The 5,390-nt window shown below is 28.5% G+C and overlaps 1 protein-coding gene across 4 annotated transcripts in view; it reads right to left on the reverse strand.

Annotated features, from left to right (window-relative positions):
• The window catches only part of LOC106687568 (solute carrier family 2, facilitated glucose transporter member 6), a 38,248-nt gene extending 32,973 nt beyond the window's left edge, over positions 1 to 5,275 (reverse strand). For 2 of the 4 annotated variants that reach the window (XM_067048716.1, XM_067048718.1), the window contains exon 1: positions 5,125 to 5,275. The gene's annotated coding sequence lies outside the window, so the exon portion shown is untranslated. The remainder of the gene's footprint in view (positions 1 to 5,124) is intronic. The other 2 variants (XM_067048714.1, XM_024362825.2) reach the window with 2 other exon arrangements.
• Positions 5,276 to 5,390: the final 115 nt, after the last annotated feature.

Raw genomic sequence — 5,390 nt, forward strand, 5'->3', positions numbered from 1 at the left:
CGTATCTTTTTAGTCCCGACTATGAAAAACGTTATGGACTGAATGTTGAATAAAAAAATAAATTATTTAGTAAGGATATGCTTTTGTTTACAGTTATTGGTATTTTCAGAATTTATACAAAAAAAAAATGGTAATACATCATCGAAAATTCCCAAATGTCTAGTTAAAACAGGATTGAAGTAAATAATCTTTGCAACACAAAAATTGAGAAATGATGAAACGTCCAAGGACTAGTTAGCAATAACAGAGAAAATATTAGTCAGACCATTAGAGAAAGACAATAGCGTTTGTGTCTTACAAAGGTGTAGTCGTTGAGTTGTTAGTTCTGTACCAATTCATCATAACTAGCCAATAGTTCCAAATCGTTCGTTAAAATCGTTTAAATTCGAAAATAAGCATGCCTGGTGAATACGTTAGTTATGTACATTATCGCATATTTACTTCTATATCACCTTTAACAAACAACAATTAGAACTCCTAAATGAAAATAAACTTAATTCTAACTATAGTGATTGAAAATATTAGGAATTTCTCCATTAGGCAGGCGTTGATGGGCCAAAGTACATATTTTTAACGAATGCAAATAAAAAGACGAAGATTTAATAAAATTTGTGTTTTTTATTTATTTTTTTTGTGGTCTAAAACGAAATATTTGTATATATCTACTTCTCAGTGACGTTATAGGTGAAACCCTGTTTCAATTATTGGCTACATTTTATATTAAATTGTTTGTTAAATGTAATGCAATTATTAACTTACTTTGAATTTATTTATCTATCCTTTATACAATTTTCACAGCTGACATCTCAACCCATCCCAACACTATCCTCACCATGTATGCCGATGACACATGTCTATTGTCAGTGACCAATGATCCTTACATTGTATCCCAAACCCCCCAATCCCACATACCACCCTTGAAGAATGGTCCCAAAACTGGAGGATTTAAATTAATTCCAATAAATCCCACCAAATCACATTTACCCTTCGTCGTTAAGCCATGACTTCTTGCCCTACAGTATCCTTTAATAATACCCCTTTTATTCCTGTCGGAACAGATCCGTTACTTAGGACTACATCTGGACAAACGACTGACATGGAATCCTCATACAAGACTAAAAAGACAAGAAACTGCTCGTCGATTCCGACTATTACAACATTTACTAGACAAATGGTCTAAATTGCCAAACCATTACAAAAGACTGATCTACATGACTATTATAAAACCTATCTGGACATACGGAGTTGAGCTTTGGGGCTCCACTAAACTACCAAATTCTGCCCAAATCCTATCCTTACAGACCAAAATCCTTCGTAAAATCCTTAATGCTTCTTACTTTGTCACAAATCAAGTCATCCATCTGGACCTCAATGTTCCATATGTTGCCGATTTGGACCAGAACCAGATACCATTCATTCCATGAAAATGGGTAGATTCTCCACATGTTTGTATCATGTCACTATGTCACCTATAGCAAATTTACTTGTTGTATATATTTCTATTCAGTTGTAAATAACATTAAATAAATTATTAAAAATAAAAAAAAAATTATATTATTGCGGAATCTCACTTTACCTTTATTTATTTGAAAATATATCCTAAAAAAATAATTAGAATAAAGAACATTAGACTATAAAGCAAATAAATATGGGTCCCGTTGTGGGTTAGTTAAAAACGGACTGATTTGACTTGGTATTATCTATCTCTTTATACTTTATCTATTTCATGTACGTACTTACGTACTATTCCTTCCACCATATCTGTTGTGGGTTATAGCTTATTTTATTATCATTACTTTTTTTATTGTAAAGCACCTATTTATGCTCACCTCATTGACTAACAAGCAAAACCTTCACATTTATTACCAATCACACTTATTACCTAATAACAATTATTATCGTTAAACGGACATTACCTTATTTAGATTTAGATTATTATTGCATAGTTTAATTTAAATTTTTGAACTCATTATTCGAACCTGTCAAATACTGTAGAAGTACCAGAATCTTAAACTTAAATAACGCTGTAAATTTTTAAGAAATTTACTCATTTTCAAGAAATTTACTCATTTTCAATTACTCGTTTTTACATAAGCTGTATCTCATTTAAATTTGTAGAACAATAAAACATTTTACAATCGAAGAGAGATGACACTAAACTGGCAGCTTTACGTTAAAGTAAAGAGGGATTTCGCATATGAATGCAATTATCTGTAAAACTGATCATTTAATTGCAAACTTGTAGATAATTTAAGTTGTTGTAAATATTACTTTCAATAATTTGGTGTATCTATAAAACATCCACTAAGTCGTTCTTGAGAAATTCGTTCTTCTTTCTCTGTTCTGTTAAGACTCATTTTAATATGAATATTAAGGATCTGAAAAATATATTTTCTGTTCTAAAAAAGGAAAGAGTGAATATAAAATTGAATTAAAATGGTACATTTTATAATTAATGTTTCCTTGAAACAGTTATTAAAAACATTATTTCCTTTAAGGAAAACATAAAAATATAAAGATTGATACAAATAAGTAATTGTTTTTAATATAGTAGAAAAAGTAGTTTATTATATATATAAAATAAGTATAAACGCTAAACATTATTTCTTTGAATAGTTAATGTTTACTACAAAAAATGACAGAGAATTATTAGTAATTAAAAAAGACAAAAACAATTTCAACAACAGAATGTGAGGACGCTTAGAGGAATTATCAATTTTTTTTTAAATCCCCATCTCTACCCATTTCTGGTATACTATGTGCAGCACTACTCTCAACTGTCAAATATGGCGTGCAGGATGCCACGCCTACGAAAGGAATAGATACCGCCTACTGACACCACTCGCTCTGGGAGCGTATCCCCCCTCCTAAAATCGACTACTATAATCAGAGCTACTGATCAAAACTTTGGGGCCATTTATTCAGCTAATTCACGAAATTATTACTGTGCCAAAAATACAATTATTTTAAAGTTCAATTCACTATTAATAAATTGTAAATATAGCTTTAGCGTCTTTATCCAATATCTTCTAAATTGTGAAATCTATTTTCCTTTCCTATTCGTGAAAGTAAGAATTATCAGTTTGGAGGTATGTAGCAGGAAATGCCCAAAAGAAGTTATTAACAAATAGGTATTCTACTAAATGTTTTAATTAAACCGAATTGCATCTTTGTTCCAGTTGTCAATTTCTACATATTGGAGTAATTACCTTTGACTTTACTGTTCATAATTCAGTTGAATTAAGAGTGACACTTTTTAACTACGCTTTAATTTTATATATATTTTTTTCGACGATCGTACTCCGTTTTAACCTGAATTTCCATAATGCTATCGTTACTAGATTGTTTCTGCAAAGTATTCATTCATCATAGTGATTAGATTCATTCCTTCCTTTAGTATTCAATCAAGAACAATCATAAATGACCGTATCTACTATTTCATTATTGTATAGTTATTTACTATCTTGTCTAGTTATCCTATTATTTTTTTTTTAGTATTACTTATTATTAATTACCTTCCATGAATTAACTTATGATATACACTTTAACTCAGAAATGTATTAATTAAGTATTACTGTTATCACAATTACGCTATCAAACATTTTGTTGTTAATATTAAGTGTATAGTTATGACATAACATCATTTATCTTAAGAACCAAAAAAAAATTGTTGTTTTATTTGTTTAATGTGATTTTTGGTACATTTTTTCTACTAAGATAAACGATTAAATATCAAAGGACATTATATTTAAAGGCATGTGTATAACATATTACTATTTATTATTATCTTTAAATATTAAATTAATTAATGTTAACCTTACATAATTTATAAGTAAACAAAATAAGCATCATGGAAGTATAATTATATACTTTAATGAATTTGTAGTTATTGTAATATGAGGATAGAAAAATAAAACAAGGCTAGTGGGGTACCCCCTTTTTACAATACATGTATTCTTTAGTTAAGAAATTATATTGTAAGAAGATAGTCCGGCTGGCGGGTAGAAGGTATCAGATTAGTAAAAGAAACATAGCGTACAAATGTTGAAAACACTTTTTTGGGCCCTGACGAAGTCCTGCAAAGTGGCGCGAAACGTTGGAAAATAGTTTTCTTTTACTATTCTGATACCTTTATTGACCGTCAACCGGACTACCTTCCTACAATGTACTTCATACGGTCAACTATCTTCTTCCATTAAGATATAATAATTTTTATCAAAATAATGTAAAAAAAAAAAAAAAATACAAGTATTTATCCCAGTATTTCTATTTGTAATTTTAATTTAGTGCATTTTCAAAAAACAATATTCGCAATTTCCTCTAAATTGTACTGAATTTTTATTTTGTCTTTGCTCCCACAAAATGTTTATCGTTAATTAAACTCCATTTTTCTAGGACCTATTTTTATCATTTCACCTTATATGTAAAATAAAATATTTTAAAATAAAACTTGTTTATATAATTGAAAAATAAAAAATATGTTTTAGTAATGAAATAAAAAAACTCTGAACATACCTTCAAAACTAGATATGCCATCCTCAAAAAATATTATTAAATATTTCTTAAAAAAAAAATTACAACACCAGCTGAATAACATAAAATGACCTGAATAATATTTAAAAAAATCTGAATGACACAATTTGCTACATGAATAATCTCTTGGACTTCAGTACTTGTAAAATAAATTTTTTTATTAATTGGTTTCAAATGTATGGAATTGCAATATTATTGTCAAGTGTAGTGAATAATTACCTTCCAAATTTAAATTCCTCTAGTTAAAAATAGGTCATAAATAACAACGTTTTGTTTTTTAAAATAAATTAAGTCATTTTTAGAAAATTTTCAACTGTTCAAAATTTAAAGTATCGACCGAAAAAACCTATTTGAACTGCGAAATTGTAAAGTTAATAATTTAAAGTACAATTACACCGTCTTAAAATGTAACTAACTATTTATAAAAAGTTTTTAAGATTTTTATATTTACATTAATTTTTAAATATCTACATATTAGATCAAATTCGTTTTTTTGTAATATTAAGAAAATAAATTAATTTAATGGCAATATAAATGCTTTTAAATGGCCGAATTATAAACAAAATAACAATAATTTACTATTTTACTTACGACTTAGATTTTCGGATTTCAGTGTATAATTATGAATGAACACTGTCACACAATTGATGAAAGTTTCTATTTTCCACTAAATATCGACAGAACTATCTAACAAAGAGAGGCGACACTCACTAAGCAATAAACAGACATGCCGGAGAATAAATTGCCTATCCCCTGCCCCTCTTCCACTCTTCAAATGAATATTTACATCTGCGTACTTTCCCCGAATGCCGTCGCGTCTGATTCCCTAGCAGTTGAGCATATTAGGTCATTGTTTT

The sequence above is a fragment of the Halyomorpha halys genome, unplaced genomic scaffold, assembly GCF_000696795.3.
Source record: "Halyomorpha halys isolate HHAL.00 unplaced genomic scaffold, Hhal_1.1 Scaffold38.1, whole genome shotgun sequence".
Lineage (NCBI taxonomy): Eukaryota > Metazoa > Arthropoda > Insecta > Hemiptera > Pentatomidae > Halyomorpha > Halyomorpha halys.